The sequence below is a fragment of the Lepus europaeus genome, chromosome 22, assembly GCF_033115175.1.
Source record: "Lepus europaeus isolate LE1 chromosome 22, mLepTim1.pri, whole genome shotgun sequence".
Lineage (NCBI taxonomy): Eukaryota > Metazoa > Chordata > Mammalia > Lagomorpha > Leporidae > Lepus > Lepus europaeus.
In genome coordinates, this window is record NC_084848.1 from 35,744,410 (window position 1) to 35,760,465 (window position 16,056).

Consider the following 16,056-nt stretch of genomic DNA (forward strand, 5'->3'; position numbering starts at 1 on the left):
TCATCTCGTTAAAAAAAATTTATGTTATTTATTTGAAAGAGAGATTACAAAGAGAGGTAGAGACAGAAAGAGAGGTCTTCCATCCACTGGTTTACTCCCCAGATGGCCACAGTGGCCAGAGCTGTGCTGATCCGAAGCCAGGAGCCAGGGGCTTCTTCTGGGTCTCCCACGCAGGCGCAGGGCCCCAAGCACTTGGGCCATTTTCTACTGCTTCCCCAGGCCATAGCAGAGAGCTGGATCAGAAGTGGAGCAGCCAGGATTAGAACCAGCGCCCACAGGCCAGGGCTTTAACCTGCTGACCCACTGCACCGGCCCCCCTTCATCTTCTCCAGTTCTCAGGTATCAGAGCTCCTGGTTCTTGGATCTTCAGGCTTCGTGACTGACAGAAACAGCATCTTCTTGCTAAGCCTTCAGTTCTGGACTGGGAGTCACACTTTGCGTTTCCCTGGTTGTCAGACCTTTGAGATCAGACTTAATTACACCACTGGCTTTTCTGACTCTCCAGCCTACAGATGGCATAGTAGGAGTTCTCGCCTCCATAATAACCTGAACCAATTACCATTATAAATCTCTCATACAGCTATCAACCTATCTATCTACCTAGTCCCACAAATCCTTGTACTCTAGAGAAACCTAAAAACTATGCATTTAATATTCAACGTGTGACGGGGGGTGGGGGGTGGGGTTTTTGGTCTAGCAGTTAAGACATCAATTAAGATGCCTGCATCCCCTTGTCAGAGTAACTGGGTTTGATTCTCCGCTCCAGCTCCTAATTCTAGTTTCCTGCCAGCGCAGACCCTGGGATGCTGCATGTGACAGTTCAAGTGGTTGAGTCCAGGGCTGGCATTGTAGTATAGATGGAAACTGAATGGCAAAGGAGGAGACTCTTCCCAAATGAGTCAGTGCCTTTTAGAAACACACATGTAAATACTACTTCTATTTCATCTATTTTGCCAGAACTTAATCATACGGTTGTGAAATACAGTATTTTCCCTAGTTTTTTGGTTTCTTTTTTTTTAAAGGGTGGATTGTACTGCTACAGAGGAAAGGGAAAACAATTTGAGGGGCAGCTTGTATCATGACTCCCTATCCATTTTTCTCAGCCTCTGAATTACCATAAGAGACATTTAGATCCTATTTTTATCTAACACAGCTGATTAAAAGTGTTCCTTGGGGCCGGCACTGTGGCGTAGCAGGTAAAGCCACTGCCTGCAGTGCTGGCATCCCATATGGCTGCCGGTTCGAGTCCCAGCTGCTCTACTTTCAATCCAGCTCTCTGCTATGGCCTGGGAAAGCAGTAGAAGATGGCCCAAGTCCTTGGGTCCCTGCACCCACGTGGGAGACCAGGAAGAAGCTCCTAGCTCCTGGCTTCGGATCAGCGCAGCTCCGGCCATTGCGGCCAATTGGGGAGTGAACCATCAGATGGAAGACCACTCTCTCTCTCTCTCTCTCTCTCCCTCTCCTTCTCTTTCTGTGTAACTCTTTCAAGTAAATAAATAAATCTTTAAAAAAAATATTCCTCAAAAGCTGCTTTTACTTCCTTGGCCCAGGTATACTAAGATTTCAATTCTGAAGTCTCGGACAGGATTTTTGATCTACTATATCTTGTCCACTATCTGGGATAGAAAACTTAGCTTGCAAAAATGAAATAATAATTGCACAGTTAATTTCTTGGGTTCTTTATATGCTGAGCTTGCACTCAACACAGAGCTTCTGAGATTATGTGAAACACATTTGCCCAAATATCCCCGTAGCTCTGTTCCTCGTCCTGTTCAAGGCATCACTCAAGCACTGCCAGAAGGTAAATCTTCCCATGCTATCTATAAAAAATAGCGTGCTACTCACTGCAACATTCCCTACTATGTTCTCCGAAAAGAAGGATGTATTTTTCTTTTCTCTGTAACACTTATGACCACGTGATACACTTACTGAGAATCTATAGATAAATAAATTCTGTTTTGTTCACTGATATCACTCAGAGTCAAGACGTCTGGAATACAGCAAACACCGAATAAAAATTGCTAAATAATATCTAAATAAGTGCAAAAAAGGAAAGTACAAATACTACAAGAGTGCATAAAAGGAGAAACCTTTAGGGGACTGGGTTTGTAGCATAGCAAGTAAAGCCACTGTCTGCAATGCCAGTATCCTACATGGGCTTTGGTTCTTGTCCCAACTGTTCCATTTATGATCAGTCCCCTGGAAATGGCCTGGGAAAAGTAGTGGAAGATGGCCCAGGTGCTTGGGCCCCTGCCACCCACATGGGAGACACGGATGAAGTCTCTGGCTTCTGATTTCAGCCTGGCCCAGCCCTGGTAGTTGCAGTCATCTGGGGAGCCAGTCAGCAGATGGAGGATAGCTCTGTGTCTCTCTTCCCTCTCTGACTTCCAAACAAATAAATAAATCTTAAAAATAAAAAAAAAACTTCAATATCATTTAGACTAATGTGCCTGTTCATATCTCCATACATATCTTCAGGGAATACCTTAAAATACCAATTATAAGAGCTATCATTTGTGTTTATGGTATTAATTGATGTATTTCACTTCAATTTTTTTGTAATTCCTTTCTTAAAAATTATTTTTAAATGCTTAAAGCACTTAAAATAGAATAACCTTGCTAAATTGAGATTCATTTTTATATACTAGAAGAGAGTCAACATTTAACAGAATGATTTATTCTCCATTATATAAACTTTCTTAAAAATTATTTTTAAATGCTTAAAGCACTTAAAATAGAATAACCTTGCTAAATTGAGATTCATTTTTATATACTAGAAGAGAGTCAACATTTAACAGAATGATTTATTCTCCATTATATAAACTAGCTCACCTTAAAAAATGACAAAATGAGACGTACTATTCTACCTGGATCTGAAATTACCATATTCACTGAACTGTAACAGGTACCTTATTTTCATAACTGAAAAAGTAAAATTGAAAAAGATCTAAAATCATCCTCCAAAGTTCAGTGTCAGCTTCATATGCTAATAGTTTCTGAAGACTTTATAAAATTATAGCACTTATAGCAGATTACCAAAAAAGCCCAAAAGAATTGTTTCAAATTTGCTATATCAGAATTCAAAGGACAATGTGGACAGAAATAAAAACCTTCTTTTTATAATATCATTTAGAAAGTGACACAGAGCCAAAGAAAGTTTTAAAATAGAACATATGGCTTAAAATCCCAATAAGTATATTCAACATGATATGGAAGATAAAAAATAGGGTTGCTTTAACTTTCTAATAAGATGAATTTATTACAAGCAATCTGTCTAGAATGAAACATATTTGATTAATTCATTAATTCCTCCTTTTAAAAACAGGAAGTTATTAATAGAAGTAAACAGTCTGGGGCCAGCATTGTGGCATAGCAGGTAAAGCCGTAACCTATAATGTCAGCATCCCATATGGGCAACCATTCCAAGCCCAGGCTAATCCATTTCTGATTCAGCTTCCTGCTAACGGCCTGGGGAAAGTAGCAGAAGATGGCCCAAATGTTTGGGTCTCTGCTACCCATGTGGAAGACCCAGATGTAGCTCTTGGTTTCGGCCTGGCTTGGTCCTGGTTACTGTGGCCTTCTACAGAGTGAACAAATGGACGATCTCTCTCTCTCTTTCTCTCTGTATGTGTGTGTGAGTGTGTGTGTGTATCCCTCTCCTCTCTCTAAATCTGACTTTAAAATAAGTAAGTAAGGACTTCAAGATAGCAGGATAAGGAGGGAGCTTACTGCTCTGGTTTAGGGGAAGATAGTTTAAAAAAAAAAAGTGGAGAAAGTGCAATCTCAGGGAAGAGTCAGGGAGAATTGCATGTTGATTTTATACTGCCACTTTACCAAACTCTTATGAGTCCCAGTAGTTTCTCAGTGGATTCTTTTGGATTCCCTCTATATAGAATCATGTCATCTGCAAATAGGATTTGACTTCCTGCTTCCTAATTTGTATCCCTTTGGTTCCTTTTTCTTGCCTACTGGCTCTGGGTATAATTTCCAGCACTATATTGAATAACAGTGGCTGGAGTGGACATCCTTGTCTGGTTCCAGATCTTAGTGGGAATGCATCCAACTTTTCCCCATTCAACAGGATGCTGGCCATGGGTTTGTCCTAAATTGCCTTGATTGCATTGAAGAATGTTCCTTCTACACCAACTTGCTTAACGTTTTCATCATGAAAGATTGTTGTATTTTATCAAATGCTTTGTCTGCATCTATTGAGATAATCATATGGATTTTGTTCTCCAGTTTGTTAATGTGATGTATCACGGTGATTGATTTCCAATGCTGAACCATCCCTGTATACCAAGGATAAATCCACTTGGTCCAGGTGATGTGTTGTTAGATTCAACTGGCTAGTATTCTGCTGAGGATTTTTGTGTCTATATTCATCAGGGAAATTGATCTGTAGTTTCCTTTCTCTGTTGTATCTTCTTCAGGTTTAAGAATTAAGGTGATGCTTGCTTCATTGAAGGAGTTTGAGAGGATTCCCTCCCTTTCAATTGTTTTGAATAGCTTGAGAAGAATTGGAATTAGTTCTTTAAACGTCTGGTAGAATTCATCAGTGAATCCATCCTGTCCTGGGCTTTTCTTTGTTGGGAGTGTCTTTATTATTGATTCAATCTCTGTCTTGGTTATTCGTCTGTTTAGGTTTTCTATGTTTTCATGGCTCAATTTAGTTAGATTGTATGTGTCCAGAAATCTATCCATTTCTTCTAGATTCCCCAGTTTGTTGGCATACAGCTCTTTGTAGTAATTTCCAATGATTCTTTTTATTTCTGTAGTGTCAAAAAACAGCTCTTTATTTTGCTGATCTTGTGTATTTTTTGTTTCAATTTTGCTTATTTCTTCTCTAATTTTAATTATTTCTTTTCTCCTATGAATTTTGGTTTGGTTTGTTGTTGTTTTTCTAGGTCCTTGATATGTATTGATAGCTCATTTATTTGGTGCCTTCCCAACTGTTATAAATTCTCCTCTTAACACTGCTTTTATGTATCTCATATGTTTTGATATGTTGTATTGTCATCATCATTCATTTCCAGAATTTTTTTGATCTCTCTTTTGATTTCCTCTATGACACACTGTTCATTCAGGAGCATGCTGTTCAGTTTCCATATGTTCACATAGCTCTAGAGATTCCTGAGTTTTCTGATTTCCAGCTTCATTCTATTGTGGTTGGAGAAGACACATGATACGATTTTGATGTTTTTGAATTTTCTGAAATTTACTTTATGGCCTAGCATGTGGTCTGTCCTAGAGAAAGCTCCATGCAGCGGTAAAAAGAATGTGTATTTTGTATCTGTAGGATGAGAAGTTCTGTAGATATCCATTAGGTCCATTTGGTCTATAGTGTCAATTAACGCTGTTGTTTCCTTGCTGATTTTCTGTCTGGTTGATCTATCCATTGCTGAAAGTAGGGTATTGAAGTCCCCCATTATTATTATCTTGGAACCTATGTTTCCCTTTAGATCCATTAATGTTTCTTTTAAATAGACAGGTGCCCTGTAATCTGGTACACAGATGTTTATAACTGTCACATCTTCTGTTGAACTGATCCCTTAATCATTACATAGTCCCATTCTTTATCTCTTTTAACAGTTTTCGTGTTAAAGTCCATTTTGTCTGATATTAGATTTGTCTCTCAAATAAACTTACAATTCAAAAGTATAGCTCATACAATTATGTGTAGTACATAATACTTAATGATAATAAAGTGTTATTAATTTATATATTTACTTCACTTTTTACTATTAGACTGTACTCCTATACAATTTTAAAATAGTTTACTGCCATATTATACCCAAGCCAGTCTCACATGTTGTGTTACTATGTGTCTTAACTGAATCAAAATGCCACCACAAATGATTGAGCTATGCCATACAAGTTTGTGTAAGTATACTTAATGATGTTCACACAATGACAAAAATACCTAATGACAAATTTCTCAAAAATATGTGGCTGTAAGCAATTTAAATTTTAACCAATTTTATACTTATCTGGTATCAATAAAAAATCCAAAAAGATTTTTTAAAAGTTATTTTGATTTCAGTAATACCATTAATTCATTTGATCTGCAAACTCTTAAACTTAAAACAAACACATTTAAAAGATGGCTATAATCAACATATTTGTATGTCTCTCTTTAATATTCACACATAAATCTATCTCCACTTAAAAAAAAAAAAAAAACGATTTATTTATTTATTTGAAAGGCAGAGTTACAGAGAGGCAGAGGCAGAGACAGAGGTCTTCCATTCACTGTTTTACTCCCTACATAGCCACAACAGCCAGAGCTATGTCGATCAGAAGCCAGGAGTCAGGAGCTTCTTCTGGGTCTTCTGCACGGGTGCAGGGACCCAAGGACTTGGGCCATCTTCTACTGCTTTCCCAGGCCACAGCAGAGAGCTGGATTGGAAGTGGAGCAGCTGGGACTTGAACTGGCATCTATAAGGATGCCAGCGCTGCAGGTGGTGGCTTCACCTACTATGCCACAGCACCAGCCCCTATCTCCACTTCTTTAAGAAACCTCTCTGCATTATAGTTTTTACAATTTAGTTTTGATTCTATTTTCTTTTATCCTTTCCCTTGGGGGCAAGGACAATGCATCTGAGGATTTTTCTCTACATTGTGCAACATTTCATTGAGCAACAAGCCTCTAATAGGGAGCCATAACATGACATATAAATGATAAACTGCAATTTCTTAAAAGTGATCAACAATGGTATGTTAAATTAGCTCCTGAACTTTGAAAACATGTCAGAAAATAGATTAAGATTTACATTCATCTAGTGACAATATACAACAGCTTATTCAACTGCTACAAGACATAAAGGCAATATTTTGCTGCTGATTATTTATGAAAGTGATTCACAATAAAAAATATTGAACTAAAACTCACGGAATTGTAACATCCTTAAAAACACAAACTCCCTAGTTCGACCCTCCAATACAAGGTAGCACACATAGCACTGGTTTCTAATTTGTGATCATGTCAAAGAGTCATATTAATTTAACACAGTTAACCTCAACAGTAATATTGATTTCATTCATAACTCATTTGTAAGTCTTGATCATAATTTTCCAACTAAATTTTAATAGTGGCTTACTCTGGTAATTAACAAACTATAAAATTTTAATTTTAATTAATTTTCCAAAACCAGTCCAGAAAACCACTAGTGAATGCTGAAGTCTCATTAAAATCTGAAGTCACCCAAGATAGAAAGAACAAAAACACAGAGGTAAGCTGAAGTGTCTGACTTCCTAACTTAGTACTCTGCGCATTACCTTCTAGAGGTGGCTGTTCTGAGTGAAAAGAAGTCCTTTTGTCCCTTAAGCCTTAATGCTATAAGTTATTGTATGTGGAGCTCCCCACAAAAATACCCATCTACTTTATTTTTATTATATGAGGGCACTTCAGAGTTTGTGGAAAATGAAATAATAAAAATTTACTTTGATGAAAATTAATTCTGAAGCCCATAATGCATATTTTTCATGAATTTTTGGAGACCACTCAGAAATTTAAAAAAAAAATATTTTTGCACCAAAATAATCTTATAATTGCATTATCCATAAACTTTCTGAAACTTTGTCATATTCCTCCTACCATTAACATCGAAAAAAGTTACTGTAGATTTTGTGTCCCAAAGATATGTCTAGCAAAACTCACAAATTCATATATATTTTTAAAGATTTTTATTTATTTGTTTGAGAGGCAGAGTTACAGAAAGAGAGAAAGAAAGAGAAAGGGATCTTCCATCTGCTTGTACACTCCACAAATGGCTGCAATGGCCAGAGCTGGGCCAATTTGAAACCAGGAGCTTCTTCCAGATCTCCCACGTGGGTGCAGGGGCCTAAGCACTTGGGCCATCTTCCACTGCTTTCCCAGGCCATAAGCAGAGAGCTGGATCAGAAGAGGAGCAGCAGGGAGAGGAACCGGCACCGATATGGAATGCTGGCACTGCAGGTGGAGGCTCAGCCTCTACGCCACAGTGCCAGCCCTTCATATATATTTTTTGCAATTTTAAATTCAGATTCAGATTCAACAAAAATGGGCATTTCTGATCTTATGGTAGAGGAAAATGAAGTTTAGAAAGACAAAACAATCTGATTCCACAACTAGTCATTAGAAATTTAACAGTGGAATCCAGATAACACTGATGCTAAGAAGTGGTAGGAAGAGAAGTAATACTTATTCTTGTTGTATGTCAAATACATGCCAAGTTTGCAACATATTTTTGCACACTTCCTCATTTAATTCTGACCATTACTTTTTTTTTTCTTTTTTTTTTTTTTAATTTGACAGAGTTAAGACAGTGAGAGAGAGAAAGGTCTTCCCTCCGTTGGTTCACCCCCTAAATGGCTACCCTGGCCGAAGCTACACCAATCTGAAGCCAGGAGCCGGGTGCTTCCTCCTGGTCTCCCATGCCGGTGCAGGGGCCCAAGCACTTGGGCCATCCTCCACTGCCTTCTTGGGCCACAGCAGAGGGCTGGACTGGAAGAGGAGCAACCGGGGCTAGAACCCGGCGCCCATATGGGATGCCGGCACCGCAGGCGGAGGATTACCAAGTGAGCCATGGCACTGGCCCCATGACCATTACTTTTTAAAGTAAGCATTATCTCTTTCTTGAAGATGAAGAAACTAAGGTGATTTGACCTTACTAAAGTCTGAACTCCTACCCAGCAGTGCAGACAAAATATAAATCCTGTGATCATACACTGATAGATTTTTGTCCTCAAGCTACTACTTACCATAATTTAAAGAGAAAAGTTCATTTAGTTCATTGTATACTAGCTTTATATTCTATATAGAAGGCAACAATTTCTTCATCTAATTTTAATAAGATGTCCAGTTCCTTGAGAATTATATCTTTGCTGGCAAGTACTCATAGGGTCATTATCATGAGTCTACCTGCAAGATGATTTTAAGGTTTTCCTTTTTGAAATTTCATTTATGTACTTTTCTTATTATCTATTTGAAAGCCAGAAATACAGACATATACATAGAGATCTCCCATCAGTTGGTTCACTCCCCAAATGCCTGCAACAGCCAGGGTTGGGTTAGGCTGCAGCCAGGTGCCCAGAAGTGGGTCTCCACTCAGACAGCAGGAATTAAATCACTTGTTGTCTCCCAGAGTGCATAAGATGGAATGAGGAGCAAAGGCAGGACTGAGACCCCAGCACTCCAACATGTGGATGCAAGGAACCCAAGTAGCAACTTAACCACCGCACCAAACATGTAGCTCCTTGTTTTATGACTATCATTTCCTAGTTAATAGATGTTCAAAGAGTGACACTGCAGGGCTGGCACTGCGGCATACCTAGCAGGCTAGGCCTCTGCCTACAGTGCTGGCTTCGTGTACAGGCACTGGTTCATGTCCTGGCTGCTCCTCTTCCTATCCAGCTCTCTGCTGTGGCCTGGGAAAGCAGAAGATGGCCCAAGTCCTTGGGCCCCTGCACCCATGCGGGAGACCTGGAAGAAGCTCCTGGCTCCTGGCTTCTGATCGGCACAGGTCTGGTGGTTGTGGCCATCTGAGGAGTGATCCGGACGATGGAAAACCTCTCAATCTGTTGCTCCCTCTCTCTGTCTGTAACTCTATCTTTCAAATAAATAAGTAAAATCTTAAAAAAAAAAAAAATGGTGTTGCAATGGTCACACAAGTCTTTATGGGAAGCTCGCAGAGAGCCATCTATGTGAGAAAAGGCTGTTTTCTACCAACAGCTCTTTTTTAAAGATGTTCTCTCTAGTGAAGAGGCCAGCACATTTATGTCAGTTAATGCTGAGTATATTGAGACTAGATACTAAGTATTAAATGGTAACAATGATACAGCAGTAAAATGTTAAACAGATATCAGCCCAATATTAATCTAGCAGGAAAACATTGTGAATGGTATTTTCCCCTTTCAGAATAGCCTTGCAAAGAATAGAAGCAAACAATTAAAACATCAGTCTGAGTAACAAAGAATGTGAATTAAAATGTAGAGACAGGGGGCTGGCACTATGGCATAATAGGCTAAGCCTCCACCTGCAGCACCGGCATCTCATATGGGCACCAGTTCTAGACTTAGCTGCTCCTCTTCCCATCCAGTTCTCTGCTTAGGGTCTGGGAAAGCAGAGGAGGATGACCCAGGTACTAGGGCCCCAGCACCCCCTCAGCTTAGCTCAGGCCATTGCAGCCATCTGGGAAATGAACCAGCAGATGAAACCTTTCTCTCTGTCTCTTCCCCTCTCTGACTATAATCCTGCCTCTCAAATAAATAAATTAAATCTTAAAAAAAAAAAAAAAAAAGAAGCTGGACTACTTCTTCCCACCCTACCTCTTGTTCTTACATTCCACTAATTTAAACCATGATCCTGCTCCACAATAGCCTAGCTCTAAAGGAAAGAAAGGACAGTCTAAAAAACGGACCAAAAAAGTTGGTCTTGGAAGAAAAACAAAACAGCATTTCCAATAAATAAAATCAAACCTAAGAGGGTTTCATCTCTCCTTTAGAAATACCAGCTATCTGTCACAGACAGTATCTTCAACTAGCCTTCTACATTTCTCTTCCTTTACAAATTTTCCCCATCCTTTGTCATCTGCTTCTAGCCTTCCTCAAGATCACTGAAAAGACTATTAGTGCAGTGATAAACCTGGAGCTAGGTGAATAATTATTAGACATCAAGCAGACCACAAGGTATACATATTTAAGTTTTCAAATTTTGTTCCAGTGAAACAAAGAGTTGGATGAGGTATTTCTAGAAGCCACTTAATTAGACTGCCAGCTAAGTTTCCTTTATAAGGGTCTGCTTTCACTTACTATACCAAACTTGAGACAAGAAAAAAATGTTTAAATACTTTCTAAAAATCAAAGTTTTAAAATTCTTACCCTAGTATGTATGAGTCCGCAGAATGGAGGCAAGTGACAATGTATTCATGTTTTTAAAAATGAGTTCTAGGCCAGCGCCGCAGCTCACTAGGCTAATCCTCCGCCTGCGGCGCCGGCACCCTGGCTTCTAGTCTCAGTTGGGGCGCCGGATTCTGTCCCGGTTGCCCCTCTTCCAGTCCAGCTCTCTTCTGTGGCCCGGGAGTGCAGTGGAGGATGGCCCAAATGCTTGGGCCCTGCACCCACAAGGGAGACCAGGAGGAAGCACCTGGCTCCTGGCTTCGGATTGGCACAGCATGCAGGCCGTAGCGGCCACTGGAGGGTAAACCAAGGGAAAAAGGAAGACCTTTCTCTCTGTCTCTCTCTCTCACTGTCTAACTCTGCCTGTCAAAAAAAAAAAAAAAAAAAAATGAGTTCTCCATCTTTCCTATCTCTGATCAATTATGATGCAAGTCTTACAGACAAAAAATTACAAATTCTAAAGTTTCTCAATTGCAGTTTGAAAAGAATGTGTGCTTTGCTCTTTACAGAAGACAAGCTCTTTGTAATTTCACACTTGTGGACACTGAGCTGCTGTGTACCTGGGATGGCCATCCAGGCTCCTCAGATGACAGCTGCACCCAGGCCAGCAGCAGTAGCTCATGCTATCTCTGGGGACTTCAGTGGAGGAAGAAATGCTGAGTCCCCAAGGCCTGACAACACTTACGAGGAGCGCCAGGGAACGCAGCCAACGTAGCAGCAGTAGCAGTTTGGACCCTGCTTCTATGAAATAAAACACTATCTGGATTGTGCCCAAAACCAAGGTGTTGCTATGAGCTTCAATGATGCTGAAACAATGAAGACTAGCAAATGCTAATCCAAGTCAACATTCAAAACGCAATACATTATTTCATAGGTAACGCAAGTACCTTATAAAAACAAAATACTTCTAATTCTTCCTTCCCATCCCTTGTTTCATTATTGTTACTCATTTCCTTTATATAAAAGATAAAATCATTGAATAGACTGTTGCTATTATTATTTTTTTAAAAACTATTATCTGTTAGATCAATTATAAAAAACAAAGGTTTTTCATTTACTTTTACATATTCCTTCTCTGTTTTTTTATATGTGGATACAAGTCTCTGACCTAAAGCATTTTCCTTCTCTTTGAAGAACTCCTTCCTTTCAAGGCATGTCTAAAGGGGACATATTTTCTCCATTTTTTGTCTGAGAAAGTCTTTAATTGTCCTTCACTTTTGAAGGATAATTTTGTAGGATACAGAATTCTAGGTTGCTGGTTTTTTTCTCTCAATCCTTAAACATTTCATTCTACTCTCTTCTTGCTTACATGGTTTCTAAGAAAAAGCTCAATTTAATTATCATCTTTGTTCCTCCACAGGTAAAATGTGTATTCTCACCACCAGCTTCTTTCATGATATTTTCTGTAAATTGATTTTCTATAGTTTTAATTTGATATGTCTAAGAATGGGGGTTTTGTTTGTTTTTATTTGTGGGTTTTTGGTGTTTGTCATGTTTGGTGTACCCTAAGCTTTCTGGACTTACGATTTCAAATCTCACATTAAATTTCCAGTGAGTATTGTTTCAATAATTTCTTCAGTTCCTTTCTCTCTTCTCATTCTGGAATTGTCATCACATGTATATTACACTTTTTGGTGTTGTCCCAAGGTCTTAGATATGCTGTTCCATTTTTTGGGGGGGAATGGGATGTCTATTTTTTATTTCCACTTGCATTTCAGTTTTGGCAGTTTCTACTGATACAGGTTCAGATTCACAGAGATTCTTACTGTGTTCATTCTCCTAATGAGCCCAGCAAATGCATTCTTCATTTCTGATAAAAATACTGTTGATCTCTAGCACTCCTTTTTGACTCTTTCCTAGAAGTTGTGCCCTGACATCACCCATCTAATGTTGTATACTGTTACTTTTCCCATTATCGCCCTGGACATATTAATTATAGCTGTTTTAAACTCTTATATGAGGACTCAAACATCCCTGTCACAGCAGACTCTGATTCTGATGCTTGCTCTCTTTAAATCTTATTTTTCTCTCTTTCAGTATGCTACATTTGGGATAGGAACTTAGTGAAAAGGTGAAAGTACAAGGGACTTGTTCAAAAAGTTCGTGGAAAATGAAATTAAATGACGAATTTATTTTGGTACAAAACATTTTGAAATCCATGCATATAGGATCTACAAAAAGTTCATGGAAACACATATTATGAAGAAACTATGATTGTATTTCAAAATATAATAAGGTATGGAGAAAGGAAAGCATTCTACAGTCCTATGATTAGGTCTCAGTCTTTGGTAAACCTGTGGTCTGACCTAGGAATTTCTCATGTCCTCAGTTGCTTCCTCTCTCAGAAGGGGAAACTGCTAGAAGAGGACAGCTAGACGGGGCTGGCACTGGTTTCTTCCCTTCCCACAAGTCAGTCAGGCTCTGCTAAAACCCAAATAGTCTGATAAAATAGTTTTCTTGAGGGAAGACCTTGTAAAGAAAAGCAGAATATTCTGACACATTTCTTAATAGTTGCTCTTCTTTTCCCCCTACTGGAAGCCTCAGGAGGATGCTTCCCTGATAATCACTGTAAGGAACTAGTGATCTACTGGAGGTAAAACCATGAATGACTGAGTGTCTCCAATGGCTGGGTTCCCCTGCAGTTTCTAGCTCACAGTTGTACAAACAGAGCCTCCAGCAAATCATCAATTACAGTTTGAGCTTTTCTACCCTCGTACTGGATCCTTCAGATTTCTACAGCAGTTGTGTTTCTCTGTGTTTGTGCATCCAATCTGGGGACAGAAGTTTGCCCAACCTCATTTCTCTGACTGATTTAAGGAAAACTATTTTTAGTCTGTTCAGCTTTTTACACACAAACTGATGACTACCAAGGTTCTTAGGTACTGAGAAACCCTCCCCAAAAACTCCACTTTATTTTTTACCTTCACATTTTACTAATTACAATGAGACAAAAAAGGGAGATCTGAATTTGTCTCAATGTTACAGAAACTACCTAAAATATAACGAATTATGGTGTTTACTCTAAAATAATGCCAAAACGCAGACCATTCAGCAATATAGTTCATCCTTTCTCTGTGAAGCAATGAAAACATGCAGATAATCAAGTATTTCTGGGATCATTTAGGCTCCACAGCATTATTATAAATTAAATATCTTTTCAATGAACACCTAAATATTAATTTCCATAAAAGCTTTTAAAAATCTACTGGCCGGCGGCACGGCTCACTAGACTAACCCTCCGCCTGCGGCGCCGGCACCCCAGCTTCTAGTCCCGGTTGGGGCGCCGGTTCTGTCCAGGCTGCTCCTCTTCTAGTCCAGCTCTCTGCTATGGCCCAGGAGTGCAGTGGAGGATGGCCCAAGTGCTTGGGCCCTGCACCCACATGGGAGACCAGGAGGAAGCACTTGGCTCCTGGCTTCAGATCGGCGCAGCACGCCGGCAGCAAGGCAACAGCCATAGCAGCCATTTGGGGGATAAACCAAGGGAAAAAGGAAGACCTTTCTCTTTGTCTCTCTCTAACTCTGCCTGTCAAAAAAAAAAAAAAAAAATCTACTAATAAAGACTTTTATTCACTGCTTATCCTTATTGCTCAACTTCCAAAATTACAAGGCCTGTTTCTTTATTCCTAACAGAGCACTACTGTGCCTTCCACACAAATTTAAGTTTTAAATTCCTCCAGAGGGGGCTGGCACTGTGGTATAGTGAGTGAAGCCGCTACCTGTAGTGGTGACATCCCACATGGGTGCCGGTTCAAGTCCCAGGTGCTCCACTTCCAATCCAGCTCTGTTATGGCCTGGGAAGGCCATAGATAATGGCCCAACTGCTTGGGCCCCTGCACCCATGTGAGAGACCTGGAAAAAATTCCAGGCTTCTGACTTCGGATTGGTCCAGATCTGACTGTTACAGCCATTTGGGGAGTAAACCAGTGGATGGAAGATTCTCTCACTCTCTCTCTCTCTCTCTTTCTCTCTCTCCCTGCCTCTGTAACTCCATCTCCAAACAAATAATAAATTTCTAAAAAAAAAAATTACTCCAATGGAGGAACAATATAATGGAAACCAAATTTTTAATTGAAATTTCACATAGGGATGGCAATCTTCAACATCTGCTGACCGTGGCATTAACCTTTATCTATATCAACTTATGTGAGAAATCTCAGCCCACTGTATAGTACTATTTGCTGTTCTTTACAGCAAGAAATTCAGCAAATTTTATTCCAAGTAACACTAAAAAATAGTTGATTACTTTTTATATTACAGTCTTAAATTTTATTCAACTGAGTTTTAACCTACTTAACCGAAAACATGCTGGTAAAGTAAGCTAAGTGAACACAATATCTAACTTATCTTAGGAAATCTGAAAGTGCTGTCAGAAATTAAGCCTCCAAATTTAGCAAGAATATCATATTGTCCATAGCCAAGGAAACATATTAGCAGAACCTCCACTTAACATACATGTCAATTTTACTACATTACTTCTACAGCTGTGATGCAGTAGGTACAACAGACATTTCTGAACCCTTTACACAGTGAGCAGATGGTGAAGCATCACAAAATTAGGAGCTACGGTAGCATCTTAAGGAATTAGAAATAATTTTGCTATTCAGGGGTGGGCATTTGCAGTGCCTCCTATCAGAGTACTTCAGTTCAATTTCTGGCTTTGGCTCAGACTCCTAATCCTAGCTTCCCACTAACGCAGAGCCTGGGAGGTGATGGTGATGGTTCAAGTAATCAGATTCCTGCCACCAATGTGAACTGAGTCCCTGGATCCCAGCATTTGCAAGCATTTGGAGAATGAATCAGTGGACCAATTTCCAACTCCACAAATTGATTGATTAATTGATTAAAAATTTTGCTATTCAGCCAGAACACAGCTAACAGAGTTCAACAAGTAAATTTTCTGGGAAAATAATAAGGAATTAGGATGAGACACAAGGGAAATGATTTATTTTTATTTTTTTATTTATTTCTTTTTATTTATTTATTTATGTATTTTTTGACAGGCAGAGTGGATAGTGAGAGAGAGAGACAGAGAGAAAGGTCTTCCTTTTTGCCGTTGGTTCACCCTCCAATGGCCGCTGCGGCCGGCGCATCGTGCTGATCCGAAGCCAGGAGCCAGGTGCTTATCCTGGTCTCCCATGGGGTGCAGGGCCCAAGCACTTGGGCCATCCTCCACTGCACTCC

The 16,056-nt window shown here is 39.5% G+C and overlaps 1 protein-coding gene across 6 annotated transcripts in view; it reads right to left on the reverse strand.

Annotated features, from left to right (window-relative positions):
• The window catches only part of FUT8 (fucosyltransferase 8), a 301,772-nt gene that overhangs the window by 180,860 nt on the left and 104,856 nt on the right, over positions 1-16,056 (reverse strand). The window lies entirely within an intron of this gene.